Source organism: Papio anubis, chromosome 5, assembly GCF_008728515.1.
Source record: "Papio anubis isolate 15944 chromosome 5, Panubis1.0, whole genome shotgun sequence".
Lineage (NCBI taxonomy): Eukaryota > Metazoa > Chordata > Mammalia > Primates > Cercopithecidae > Papio > Papio anubis.
Genome location: NC_044980.1, coordinates 4057213 through 4072577, shown reverse-complemented (window position 1 = coordinate 4072577; position 15365 = coordinate 4057213). Strand labels below are relative to the sequence as shown.

Below are 15365 nucleotides of genomic sequence, written 5' to 3'. Positions count from 1 at the left end.
TGTAGGTATAGACAAAAGTGTAGTTGGAGGTATAAGTATGGGTGTAGGTATAGGTGTAGGAGTATGTGTAGATGTCATCATAAGTGTAGGTATACGTGTAGAAACAGGTGTATTTGGGATAGGTGTAGGTGTAAATATAAATATAGTTATAGGTGTAGTATAGATAGAGATATAGGTACAGGTGTAGATATAAGAATAAATGTAGGCATCGAATTCCACATAGGATAGGGATAGGTATGGGTGTAGGTACCAGCAGGAAGCCCATTTGAAATGTTCTCAGAGAGTTAAAATACCTGCCTGGATTTACAACTCTCATAAGTAGCATCCACAAGAATGCACTTAGGTGTGACCCACAGACTTTCTACTAGAGGCATTATCTCCAACTCAGGAAAACCTACTTTGATGAGGAACCCAGGATGAATGAGAAACTCCCATTAGTGTGAGATGGAAGTAAGCGTATTTTCCCACGCAAATGGTCCAAGTTCATTGCAAAAACATAATTTCCCTCATTAGCATAAAAAGCACACTTCAACAGTGGTTACAAATTAGTTCTTATAAGTAACCAATATACTCTGAGTAGCTGAAAATTAACTACCAGACCCTATTCTAGTTGCTGCTTCCTGGGATATTTTCTAGTATCACCTGACATTGTTCCTTTACATTTGTTTTTGTTGTTTTCTTTTTATTTGTTGGCAATTTATGAAAGCTGTAGGTTAAATACTCTTAGTCAAGTAGTTTAATATAATAGAGGTTGAAATAGTCTATTATTAAACTATTTCATGCATTTTATCTGGCTTCTGGAAGAAAATGCTAGAGAAGTTATTTCTTTTTGACTTGTAACTATTGGTATAAATACTAGTGTTGGACAAGCTCCTCATAAATTTTATAGTGAAAGTTAATTGGCTAAAATATCTTATATGATTTTGAAGCCAATTTTGTCTGAAGACTCGTGAATGACTTTGTGTTCGGAATGAAAAATTACTTCTGTTCTGGGCTAGATGGGTGCCCCAAACTAAAAATTTCACAAAGTATCCAGCTTAAAACTTCTAATTGAACAGCAAATGTTGTTTCTAATAGAAATATTTAGAATTTTGACAATTTATAATTTAACATTTCTAAATGACTCTTAATAATATTAATTTTTAGTATCTCAAAGTGTGATTTGCAGCCATGTAGGACATCCCTTCTGAGGAAGTGGAAGATTAGGTATATGTGACCTGCATTTAATTCTAAGGCCCATGTCTACATTTTTTACATTTCTGAAGCTGGTGAGCCCAAGTTATACTCAATCCATGCATTTCATATTTATCATTTTTCCTGAAGAACTATTATTAAAGTGAGTATTATGGTCAAATTATCTATGGATTTCTTTTTTTAGTGAGTACAATTTTGGAGATCTAGATTTCATTTAAACTATTTTAGAAAGATTGATTTGCTTTATTTTATTTTATTTCATTTTATTTTATTTTGTGACAGAGTCTTGCTCTGTCTGCCAGGCTGGAGTGCAGTGGTGCAACCTCAGCTCACTGCAGCCTCCACCTCCTGGGTTCAAGAGATTCTCCTGCCTCAGCTTCCCGAGTAGCTGGGACTACAGGTGCATGCCACCATGCCCGGCTTTTTTTTTTTTTTTTGTATTTTTAGTAGAGATGGGGTTTCATCATGTTGGCAAGGCTGGTCTTGAACTCCTGACCTCAAGCCATCCACCCACCTTGACCTCCCAAAGTGCTGGAATTACAGGCATAAGCCCATGTGCCCAGCCTGATTTGCATTTGACTACCACTAAATGAGCAGATATTATGAGAAAATTATGTATTTTCTGTGTAGAGAAATGACAGAAGACAGTCGGGGTGAAATTTCAGACAACAGTAGTATTTTTTGAAACTTGAGTTTTCATAGCCGTTTTAGTTCTTTAATTTAAAATTTGTTGAAGCTAATATTATCATAATATCATTTTTTGTTTTGTTTTTTTTTCTCCAACTTCCCACAGGTCACACCAAACCCAATGTAGTGGTTGACCTACAGTAGCTGTTCAGTGACTGTTTGATGATGAGTTAATGATAGACTTGTAAATCAGAGATCCCAGATGCTTGCTTGTGCCTAGCAACAGTGCCAAATCCTTAGGCCAGATGAGATAATGTATTTGAAAGCATTGTAAACTCAAAGGCGCTCTAATAATACAAGTTATTACAAATAGAGGAAGCAAACGGAACAAAGCCAGACAAAACAGTAAGAGAAGGGGGAGGGGGGCTCGGAGACTCCCAAGTGTTTTGAGGGTTATAGGCCCAGTTGCACATCAATATAAGCTGAGGAAATATATGTCAACTTAATAATGGGATGGGTATATTACAGAGTGGCAGAAGTTAGTAAGAATCATCCCCTGATAAAGAGGAGACTCTTGGAATAGACGTCCATTTTCTTAACCTAGGAAGGCCTCAGGAGTGTTCTGGGAGTGTAATTTTAACAGCAATCCTCAAACAAAATTGGAACCCTCTGGGATCCTAGAATTATTCTATTTGGAATGCCTTAGTATTGGCAATAACATAATCTAAAAGATTTCCCTCAGGGTGAAACTGTCCCATTTGTGAAATGTCTCAGTTACTTAAGCAGTCATTCCCATCGTGTCCAGTTCCATGAAAACAAACGCATGCTCCAGTTTCTTTGTGAATTGCAGCTTCTTGATCAGGCACTAGCTTTTCCTCAAGTAAGTCTCCAGCAAGTCTGCCACCCACCAATGCTTTCATATTTCCCAGGTCTCTTGTCTTACATCTCTAGGTAGGGGTGTCTAATCTTTAAGCTTTCCTGGGCCACGTTGGAAGAATAATCATCTCGGGCCACATATAAAATACTTAACACTAATGATGGCCAACGAATTGAAAAAAAATCCCCCCCAAATCTCATAATGTTTAAAGAAGGTTTAGAAATTTGTGTTGAGCAGCATTCAAAGTCGTTTGGGACCATGTATGGCCCGTGGACTGCACGTTGGACAAGCTTGCCCTAGAGTATGATCACAGTGGCTTCATGAACCCTGACTTGACTCTCATAGAACAGATCCTGACTATTTTTCTTGCATAGTTGTTTCCTTTTGTTTCATTTCTAATCTGATAACAACATGATGGATTGCTCAAAACCTTGAACATACTTCCAAAGAAAATTCAGACTTTGAGCTGGAGGTTATCCCTGAATCTGAAGATAGGCTTCAAGACTTGTTCATCAAGAGGAGTGAATCACAGGCAAGGAGTTTACCGCATCAGACCAGATGTGATTTCTATTAAATACACTCTCAGTTGAATCTTGGCAGGGAAGCTTTTGGATGGTCTATACATTTGTAACTTAGTTTAACATAGTGATTATTCTTATGTATGTATGTTAAAGCTTTCATGTGTGGCTCTAAAATAATGCATGTTTTATGTTTTCCTGAATACTTTGATTTAAATGAGAAAACCCAAGCACCCAGCTCTCACTAATAGACATGAAAAGATATGGCTTCTACTCTTTAGTCTCTGTCTTTTCTAGTCACAAGACAAGGAAACTACTGTTTCCTTTTATTTAATTGTTGAACCTATCACCAGCTATTGTTGATTATCCCATTCTGATTTCTTCCATATTGTCTCTCTCTGCTATACCACCATAAACTGAGGTCAGGTGCTCATTACCTCCTGTTTGGTTGTCCCTGGAATAAGGACAGAACTGCTCCACAGGGAAGAGGAGGATTTAATCACAGTATAAACTAATGACAAAGACCTGACCTACTCCCTTTCTCTATCTCTCCCCCCATTCTTTCCTCCCTCTCTTCATCCTTCCCCTCCTTCTTTCCTTCAGTTGAAATATATTGAGGAGATACCATTATGTTCAAGTCATTGGGAGTTCACAGAAATAAACAATAAAATCCTCATTCTCAAATGAGGTGATTATAAGACGCTGTCACAACCATTATGGCAGAGAAAGGGGAAGTAGTCACATGGAATGGGTGCTGGGGCCTTTACAGAGTCTTCCCAGAGAAGGGTTGGCCATTTAGGCTGAGTGTCAGAAGATGAGCAGCTGGTGAACAATGAAGGGGGAGGAATCTGCTCCAAGTCCTGGGAGTGACAAAAACACGGAACATTTCAGAAGAGATATGAAACATTTGGGGAAACGTGTCTTTCAGCATGACTTGAGAATTGAATTCCAGAGGAGGAGATAGACTAGGGGACTGCAAAGGGAGGCAGGTGTGAGATCTTGGTGGACCTTCTATGCCATGCTGATGAATTTGGATTTCTTCCTAAGTAAAATGACAAACAATTGGAAGACTTATAACAAGGAGCAATATTGTTTATTTATCCCTCTACCATGTAGGTTTCTAAAGAGCAAGGACCTCGTGTTGCTCCTAGAATCAAGGAGAATGCCAGGTATGTAGTAGGTACATGAGACATAGAAGCTGAACAAATGAATGGACATGCATTTTTTTAAGGCCTCAAGTGGAAAGAACCACCATAGTCACATCCTTTTGTTGATTCTGGAAGACAACGCTAGTAATCGTATTTGGAAAACCATAGTGAAACTCTTAATTGTGTAAGAATGAGCCTAAACTTGGTAACTTATGCAGATGTACCTTGAAGTTGTAGGATATTTAATATGAATGTGGTCTTCTTTAGTCACTAAAGGCACCTTTCTGTGACAATTTGGATGGCTCCTGCAATAAATTTCTACCACTGAGGAACCTTGCTGGTGAGGCAGAAGTCTCCATCGCCACAGAGAAAAAGGTAAGGTATGGAAAGTGGACAATGATTGTGAAAACTGGTGCAATACAGTTGTTTCTATGACTTCGTTAAGTTGTGTTATATGCAATGGAAAATGAGAGTTAAGCTCTCAGGCTGCCTCAGCTATCCTCACATCAGTGCACTGTAATAGTTTCCTAAGATATCGTTCTAGTTCTCATCTCAACTCCCACGCTTCTGGTCCAACCAACCTGCATTCTATCAGACTAATGCTCCCCAAGCACCCATTTCATCTTGACATTTCCTGGGTCAAACAGTTACAACCTAGACAGCATTCATCTAAGAAATATTTATGATTTGGCAGTCTGGGCTGCTGAGCTACAGCAAAGCAAATCTGAATCAACCATCTGCATTGTCCTCAGGATGCTCAGAGTCTACCCAGATGTGAGGGGCAGGGGAGCATCGTGGTTTAGGACCCAGGATCCTTCTCTGGGCAGAAATGAGCTGTGGTCCTCACTGGAGATACGAACTTGGACACGCGGTTGCATCTTGCAGTGCTCCATTTTCCTCATCTGAAAAATAAAAATGGTGATTGCCTAACATAGAGTAGTTGTGAGGATTACATGTAAGATGTCAAACAAGGAACAAGCTACCAAGAGTTCAGTAGATATCAGCAGTGCTCATGATTCTGTATATATCCAAATGATCTCTCATTTCACTTAGGACATTGTTTGTTCTGGCTTTTGATTATCTTGCCAACTTTTTGTGACTCTTCCAACAAGTCTCATTCCTACTTCAGGTAGCCACTCCAATCTAACTGCTTACTCTCTTTCACATTTCAGCCAAAGGAAGGGGGTTGTGCATCTACTTAGAATAAGAGAAAACGGTTTCCAGATGGCTAATGAATTGGTTAGGTTTCTCTGTCACATGGCAACAAGCCTTACTTCCTCAAATGCTGGTTCTAAGGACTACTGTGAAATCCTACTATCGAGATTCAACTAGATCTAATTCCATCTCATTATCATGGAGGTATGGTGCAGAAAGCAGTAAATGAATAAATACAACTCGATTCTGCTCTACTGAGTACGTTGTTATAATGACTGAATATTCCAACACAGGTTTACTTCAACTCTCACATCATCCTGTAGAGTGTGGGTTATCTTCTCAAATTTTTTGATAAGACAACTGAAATGCATGGAAAAGAAATAATTAGTCACTCAATTAGCAAGTGTCAGAGTCACATTTTACATCCTTACTTCAAAATTCAAATTCTGTCTTTTGTACTGTCCTAACTCATAATAGCATAAAATCATTTTTCAGCAGTTTCTTGGGTCAGTGTAGAACATTGGTTCATTCAAAATTGGTGAACATGTTTTTGGGATTGGAGTGATGAGACAAACCTTCTCTAGAGTGACTAATTGCTGGTCTAGGAGGATGGCCTGCCCATTCTGAAGAACCCTGACAAGCAGAGTTAACAAGTATTGCTCACAAAGTCATTTTAAGTAGAACCAGTCTGCTAGTTATTAAGCGTCTGGAAGCTATTTCTCAGTATTAAGTAGCCAGGATTTGCTGCTAATAGAGTCAGAGTCAGCATTACACCCATCGCTCATAAATGACTTACTTAGAAAGAGTCAAGACATGTTGTGACTTGGCTGTCTTCTCTTCTTTGGAGATAAGGTAAAAGTTCCTAGTAACGAAACATGCAAACAAACATATTACAATCATTTAACATGTGTTACAAGTAAATAATTGGAGAACACACATTTGCCTTTTTTTCCTTTGCCTTTTACTATTTCCTTTGAAGTAATGTATTCCCTCAACTGCCAAACATATGTTTTTCGGGTGACGGAGTCATTGTAAGGAGCAGGCCCAGCACGATTCTCTACCATTTCCATGCCCGATGCTTTAGTGCTAAGTAGATGAGATGACGTTTAGAAGTGGTCCATGTGTAACAAAAGCCCTCTTGTGTTCTAGTAATTGATCCAGTTCAAAAAATTATTGTTTGTTCATTACTACAGCACAAAAATGAAATACACCTTTCCCAGACAGTCCCATAATATACTCAACAACTGGCAGATCCTTTGCTTCCCTAAAGGTCAGAATATTGTTATTTTGGGGTCAGGCTGCCCATCAAAAGCAGAATTGCATGGTGGATATATGCTTGCCTTCTAGAACTGGACAGTTGAAGCCTGGTTCCATCACTACCTGACTGTAATCTACGGAAAGTAACTTAGTCTTTCTGTGTCTCAATTTCATCATGGAATATACCTCTTAAGGTGTTTGAAGGGATACCTGGAATTAATTGGATAAATCCTTAAAACTAGTGCCTGACCCACATAAGCATTATAGGAGGGCCATTATCAACACCTTCATAGCAAAGGTGACCCTCATGATGGCCCTCATGGTGGTGATAATCAGATTATGTAGGAACCCTAAAGACAAAGAAAAATTAGAGGTGCATTAATAACTGTTCTAGCCCAGCGAACACAAAGTGATAAAGTTTTTTCTTTTGTTTGTTTGTTTGTTTTTGACACTGAGTCTCGCTCTGTTGCCCAGGCTGGAGTGCAATGGTGCGATCTCTGCTCACTGCAACCTTCGCCTCCTGGGTTCAAGCGAATCTCCTGCCTCAGCCTCCCGAGTAGCTGGGATTACAGGCGCCCACTACCGCGCCCGGCTAATTTTTGCATTTTTAGTTGAGACAGAGTTTTTCCATGTTGACCAGGCTGGTCTCGAACTCCTGACCTCAGGTGATCCCCCCACCTCAGCCTCCCAAAGTGCTGGCATTACCGGCGTGAGCCACCGTGTCCAGCCCCATGAGTCTTTTTCTACTCAGGGGATTAAATATTTAAAGTAGAATTGCTTTTGTCTTGCTTATCTCTTCCATGTTACCTCTATTTTTTTAGGGTAAGCATCCATCCTTCATTGACTTCCTCTTCATTCAAAAATAAGGCATGTTTTAGATTTACAAAAAAATTGTGATGGTAGTACACAGAGTTCCCAAACCAGTGTTCTCTATTATTAACATCTTACATTAAAATTAATGAACCACTACTGATACATCATTATTAAGTACAGTGCATACCTTATCAAGAATGCCTTTGTTGTTTGCTTAATTTCCCTTTTATATTCCAGGATTGTGTCCTGAATACATGACATCTAATAGTCTTGTCTCTTTAGTTGCCTCTTGGCTGTGACAGTTTCTCAGGCATATCTTGTTTTCAATAACCTGACGAGTTTTGAGAAGTTTTAGTCTGGTATTTGGTTGAATTTCCTTTACAAGTGAAATGTATTTGATTTTTTTTTTTTTCACAATTAGATCGAGGTTGTGGAACTTGAGAAGAAAGGCCATGGAGATAAAGTTCTATTTTTATCATATCTCATGCAGGGGCCATACTACCCACGTGACTTGTCACTGCTAGTGTTGACCTTGGTCTCCTGGCTGAGGAAATGTTTCTTAGGTTTTTCCACTGTGAAGTTACTCTTTTCCCCCTTTTTTCTTACTGCACTCTCCAGAAGGAAGTCACTACATAAAGCCCACACTTACAGAGTGAGGTGTCATACCTTAGAGGTGGAGCATATACATAGATTATTTGGAATTCCTCTGCATGGAAGACTTCTCCACTCTGCCCATTTACTTATTCATCAGTCATTGGTATGGACTCACTGATGCTTACTTTATACTCTGGATTAGAATCTGATAGTACTGTGTTTGTTGCTTAGCTTCTTCCAGCTTAGGGCACAGGGAGTTCTTTTTGTTGGCTTCTATACCTCTTTGACATATCCTATCATTGTGTTTTTTGTTTGTTTGCTCATTTGCTTGCTTGTTTTTGAGAAATTCTTTTTTTTTTTTTTTTTTCCTGGCTCTATAGGATACTCTAAGCACATCTTGCATATCTCTAGTTCCAGTCATAGAACTAGCCCTTTCTCCAAAGTTTACTTTATAGAGACTTAACGTAGAAACCAAGATTTGGGGTATCATTGCTTCTTGGCCCTCTCAGTTGACATAGCAAAAACTATAGTGTATTTTAACCCCCACATGAAACATCAGATATTTGTAGGTATTTTTAGACATAGCCATCTGCTTCTATTTATACTGAATGTTTGTACTGGTATCTTCAACTCTACCCCATTACCTCATGAATAATTCCCATATCCTCCCTTTGCTCATCTGCAATTTTGCACTCCAATCATGAGAAACCTAACTGCCAACCCTTGCCATCCACTTACCTAATTTTTCAATTCCAGTATTTGTGTATGGCAATAACAGGTTTGTTAACCTGTGGCCTCCTGTAAAATAATTTTATCAACTACACAGTGTGGAGCTATGTCCAATTTATTGTGCCTTTTTCTTACAAACTCTAATATCCAAAGATGCTTAGGATGGAAACTTTTTTCCTTATCTGTTTTGGGGAGATTGTTTCATACATTCGTAATACAGTTAAATTGCTTTAACACATCATGCAGTCCATCCAAGGATTTTTTTTTTTTTTTGACTTCCTAAAGTTTTTAAAAATCATTTGCAAGCATTGAGCTTCACTGTTTGTGCTCTAAATTTCTGTGGGTTTTGACAAAGGAGTAATATCTTTTATCCACCATTATTGCATCATACACAATAGTTCCACACCCTAAAATATACCCTGTACATAATTTATTCAACTTTTCTCTTATTCCTTCAAGCACCTGGCAACCACTGATCTCTTCACTCTTTCTCTCATTTGGCTTTTTCTAGAATGTCATGTAACTAGATTCGTACAGTGTGTTTCTTGTCCAGTTGGCAAGACTCATCTTTGTCTTTTCTTTCTTTTATTGATGAATAATATTCCATTGTATGGATGCACTAGATTGTTACCCATTTATCTATGGAAGGACAGCTTTGCTGCTTCTAGTTTTTAGTGATTTTGAATAAAGCTACTACATTTGTGTGTACGTTTTTGTGTGCATAAATTTTAAAGTCAGCTGGATCAATACCTAAGAGTAAGATTGCTAGTTTGCATGTTAAGACTATATTTAGCTTTGTAAGAAATTGCTATACTGTTTTCCAAAGTGGTTGTGCCATTACCATTCCCCATAATAGGAAATGAGAATTCTCTTCTGTGCATCCTCACCAGCAATTAGGATTGACAGTTTTGTTTTGTTTTGACCATTTTAATAGTTGTGAATAGTATCTAATTCCCTAATGACAAATGATGTTGAACATCTTTTCCTTTGCTTACTTGCCATGTGTGTATGTTTTTGATGAGGTGTCTGTTCAGGTCATTTGCACATTTTTAATTGGATTATTTGTCTTATCATTGAGTCTCAAAAATTCTGTGATTTATGAATTTTTTTTCCACTCTGTGGCTTTAATTTTCATTATCTTATCACTGTCTTTCACAGAGTACACATTTTTCCTTTGAATATTTTCCACTCTAATGTTTATCTTTCATGGATTATGCTTTTAGCATTTTATCTGAAAGCCCATCACCAAACCAAAAATAATGTAAAATTTCTTCTATGTTTTTGTCTACAAGTGTTAGAATTTTGATATACATTTAGGGCAAAAATGCATTTTAGTTAATTCTGGGGAAAAATGAGAGATCTTTGTCTAGGCTCATTTTTAAAAAATATGTATCTCCAACTATCCCTGTGCCTTTTGTTGAAAAGACTACTCTTTTTCATGATATTAATTGTGTTTCTTTACATAAATCAGTTTACCATATTTATATAAGCCTATTTCTTGCTTCTTTATTCTGTTCCCTTGATCTATGTGTCTATTTTCACCATTGCTACACTACCTCATTGACTAATTTTATAGTCAGAGTTGAAATCAGGTCATGCGAGCCTTCCAACTTTCTTCTTCTTTTTCAGTATTGTGTTAACTATTCTAGGTCTTTTGCCTTTCCATGCAAATTGAGAATCTATTTGTCATTGTCTACAAATTGCCTTCCCGGAATTTTGGTTGGAATTATGCTGAAACTGTAGAATAAGTTGACAAGAATTAACAATTTGATAATAGTAAGTCTCCAACTTATGAACATAGAATATCTTCCCATTTCTTAACATCTTTGATTTCTCTCATCAGAGATTTTGTATTTCACCTGAAGATCCTATATATGCTTTGTAAAATTTATAGTTTTTTAAATTTTTTGGTGTTATGGAAAATGCTACTATTTCTAAAAAATTTAAATTCCAATTGTTTTTTGGAAATGAACAGTTGAGTTTTATGTATTAGCTGTTTATACTGAAACCTTGCTATTTGTTCACTTATTAGTTCCAAAAGGTTTTCTTCACCAATTATTTGAGATTTTCCATGCAGGAAAAAATCACATAATCTGAAAATAATGGCAAATGTACTTTTTTCTTTCCAATTTCTATGCCTGATTTTCTTTTCTTGTTTTAATGCATTAGCCAGGACTTCCAGTGAGCTGTAGAGGAGGAATGAGAGATTGTATCTTTGCCTTATTCACAGTCTTATGGGGACAGCATCCAGTTTCTCACAAAGTATGATGTTAGCTATAGGTTGTCTGTAGAAATTCTTTATCAAATTAGGCAAATTCCACTTTATTCCTGCTTTATGGAGAGTATTTATCACAAATGAGTGTTGTCTTTTGTCCAATGATTTTTCTTTACAACTAATATGGTTAGAACACTTTTTTTGTTTGTTTCTGTAGTTGATTAAATTGATTAGTATTTTAATGTTAAATTAGCCTTGCATAACTAGAACAAATCCCACTGTGTTGTATGATTTTTTAATACAATGTTGGATTTGATTTGCTAGTATTTGTTGAGAATTTTTATGCCTATGTTCAGGAAAGATATTATCTGTAGTTCTTCTTTCCTGTAACACTTATTTGGTTTGTTAGGATTATCTTGGCCTCAGAGAATGATGTTAGAAAGTATTCCATCGGCTTCCATTTTCTAGAAGAAATTGTGGAAAAGTAGTTCTAGTTTTTCCTTAAATTTTTGGTAGAATTTGCCTATAAAACATTTCGGTGCTTTCTTTAGGTGCCACCTAACATCTGCTTCTCTTTGTGTGAGGTTTGGTATTTTTGTCCTTCAAGTCATTGGTCTATTTAATCTCGGTTATCAAATTTGTGGGCATTGAATTCGTCATAGTTAGCTTTAATTGCCCTCTTAATGTCTGTAACCCCAGTAGTGATGATGTCTCTTTCACTACTGATATTGGCAATTTGTTGTGTCTTCTCTCTTTACTTCTTTGTTAGTCTGTCTATAGTTTATGAATTTATCGATATTTTTAAAGAATCAAATTTGGTCTCGTCGATTTTTCTCTATTGTTTCCTTGTTCATTTTTATTTAGTTTTTCTTTTTTTTATTTTCCTGCAAATTTGATTTCCTTTATTCTTTCTTTTTTATACTTTAAGTTCTAGGGTACATGTGTACAATGTGCAAGTTTTTTACGTATGTACACATGCACTATGTTGGTGTGCTGCACCTATTAACTCATCATTTACATTACGTATATCTCCAACTGCTATCCCTCCCCCCTCCCCCCACCCCACAACAGGCCCCGGCATGTGATGTTCCCCTTCCTGTGTCCAAGTGTTCTCATTGTTCAATTCCCACCTATGAGTGAGAACATGCGGTATTTGGTTTTCTGTTCTTGCGATAGTTTGCTGAGAATGATGGTTTCCAGCTTCATCCATGTCCCTACAAAGGACACAAACTCATCCTATTTATGGCTGCATAGTATTCCATGGTGTATATGTGTCACATTTTCTTAATCCAGTCTACCATTGATGGACATTTGGGTTGGTTCCAAGTCTTTGCTATTGTGAATAGGGCCGCAATAAACATGGGTATGCATGTGTTTTTATAGCAGCATGATTTATAATCCTTTGGGTATATACCCAGTAATGGGATGGCTGGGTCAAATAGTATTTCTAGTTCTAGATCCTTGAGGAATTGCCACACTGTCTTCCACAATGGTTGAACTAGTTTACAGTCCCACCATCAATTTTTTTTTCTAATTTCTGTTATTTATGTCTTTTGCTTGCTTTAGACTGAATCTTTCTTATCTCTTTTCCTATGGTGGAGGTTTATATTGTCAATTTTATTTTATGTCTTTTTTCTTTACTAATATGTACATTTGATGCTATAAATTGCTTCCTTAGCAGTAATTTTGCTATATCTACAATTATGATTTAGTTCTACTGTCATTTGAACTTGGTTCAAAATAATTTTTAATTTACCAAGAGACTTCATTTTGACCCGTATGCTATTACAGGAATGTTTTTAAATTTCAAAGTATTAGAGAACTTCCTAGCTATCTCTCTGTCATCAATTTATGGTTTAACCCCATTGTTGCCTGATAACATACTTTGTATGATTTCTACATTTTAAATTGTCAAGATACGTTTTACAACCCAAAATGTGCCCTATCTTGGTGAGTATTACATGTGAGCTTAAGAAGAATATTTTCGGGCTGGGTGTGGTGGTTCATGCCTGTAATCCCAACACTTTGGGAGGCCAAAGCGAGTGGATCACCTGTGGTCAGAAGTTCGAGACCAGCCTGACCAATATGGTGAAACCCATATCTCTACTGAAAATACAAAAAAGTAGCCAGGCATGGTGGCACATGCGTGTAGTCCCAGCTACTCAGGGGGCTGAGGCATGAGAATCACTTGAACCCGGGAGGCAGAGGTTGTAGTGAGCCGAGATTGCACCATTGCACTCCAGCCTGCCTGGGTGACAGAGTGAGACTCTGTCTCAAAAAAAAAAAAGAAGAAGAAGAAGAATGTTTTCTGCCATTGTTGTCTGAAGTAGTCTATAACTGTCTATTATGTTCAGGTGAACTGTCTCCCTAAGCCTGCTAGAGCTCTCAATTTCTAACAGATGGTTGGCATCTCAAACCACGATCATTTATTTGTTGATTTCTCCTACCCATACCATCAGTTTTTGCCTCAAGTATTTTTGCACTTCAGGTTAGGTGCATAGTCATTTAGAGTTGTTGTGTTAATATATTCTTTAGGGAGGACAACATTCTGGGTGTGGCGGGAATTCTAAAGATTTCCCTGCAAGATTCTCACTCCTGGTTATTTAGTCAAACATTCATCTAGGTACCACTGAGAAAGATCTTTGCAGATGTAATTGGGGTTACATCCTTTAAAATAGAAAGATTATCGTAAATTTTCCAGCGTGCCTAAGCTTAACACTTGAGTCCTAAAATGCAGAGAACTTTCTCTGGCTGGAGGCAGAGGAGAAATGTGGCAGACGTGGCCGTTGGAAAGATTCCAGCACACGTTTTCGATGGACGCATGCTAGCTCTTATGTAACAGGTGCCGTGAGCATGAATGTGGGCTGCCCCTGGATAGCAAGAACAATCTCCTCTGGCCGCTAACAAGGGAAGGGTTCCTGCAACATGGAACTGACAAAGACTCTCTCCTTTGACCAAAACTTTACTCAATCTTGTAAGTCCTTGTTGAATAGGTCCAAACTTGAGCTTCTTTCTCTGTCCTTGTAGAATGCAGTTTGAATAAGAATCCTTCAAGGACACCCCCAATCCTTGGTATCTGACCACCCTCCCTATCTATCTTACAACACTGCCTTCAGCAATAATCCTACCAAGTCAGCTTAGCCAAGACCCCCTTAGGCTGGAAGCATAAGAGAAGCATCCAGCTTCTCTTAGTAATTTTCCATTTACTGAGCCCACCCTGCTCCTTGGCCATAACCCCCGACTTGTCCTTGCTGAAGTTGGCTCCAATCGCTCTCTTTTACTGCAAGACCCTGTTGCAGTGGTCCCTATACCCATCTCCATGGCTCCCCTTGGATAATGTCTGCTTTATCATCTTTAACACTGTTACGATTGTTTTCCTTTAGCAGAACTGAATTCTACCAACAACCTGAGTCAGCTTATAAACTGATTCTTCTCCAGAGCCTCCAGAAAATAACACAGTCAGTTCAACACCAGGAGCTTTGTCTTCTGAGACCTAGGGCAGAAAAATCAGCTCCCGGCTCTTCCAAAAAACAGAAGCTAAGTCATTGCAATTGTGGCAAATACTACAAAGAAAAGCCAGGATAGTTTGCAATAGATGAGAATGGCAGGACCTGAATAGGACTGGTTAAGGGGGCCTCTCTGAGCCCTGGAAGGCAAGAGGGAGCCTCTGTGCAATAAGCAGGAGTAAGGATGAGCAAAGACTGAGAAAAGGCAAAGTCTAGTGTGCTCAAGGAGGCAGAAGACTTCAAGGGTGGCTGGAGCAGGGAAGGAGGGTGGACAGAGGCAAGTCAAGGAGTCCAGAGGTTATGTGGGCAGATTGTTAATCCAGGAGATTCCATTAGGTCTAATTTTCTCGTCTGTCTGCTCCTGTCCATTACTAAAAAATCAGCATGGCACAGGAGCTCAAAGAGGAACACTGCCTATATTGATGGCATTTACACTCCTTCCTTTAGAAGTGGTTTTGTAGAAGCATGGAAATGCTCCAATTCCCAGGCAATAAGCCTCATCTCAGTGCCTGAGCCAGCGTCTGTGAGCCCGGCTCCCTGGAGAAGCAGAGGGTGCCTGTGGCCTCATTCCCTTGATCCCTGCAGGCTGGTATTTCCACCCAGGGCCACCCTGTGACTTTGCTTGCCTGAGTGAGTTGTCAAGTGGGTGGGAAGAATTCAGCTTCAATATGAATGCTGGACTCAACAGAAGCATCTCTGCAGGAGGAAACAGGCAGCCTGTTGTAATCGAGA

General features: G+C 38.4%; 1 long non-coding RNA gene across 2 annotated transcripts in view; it reads left to right on the top strand.

Moving 5' to 3' along the window:
• LOC103884918 overlaps positions 1-15365 on the top strand; it is a 34494-nt gene that overhangs the window by 6434 nt on the left and 12695 nt on the right. The window contains exons 3-4 of one of the 2 annotated variants that reach the window (XR_002522417.2): positions 4632-4739; positions 5537-5769. This is a non-coding gene — a long non-coding RNA (uncharacterized LOC103884918). Of the gene's footprint in view, positions 1-4631; positions 4740-5536; positions 5770-15365 lie in introns of those variants that run through there. The other variant, XR_002522416.2, reaches the window with a different exon arrangement.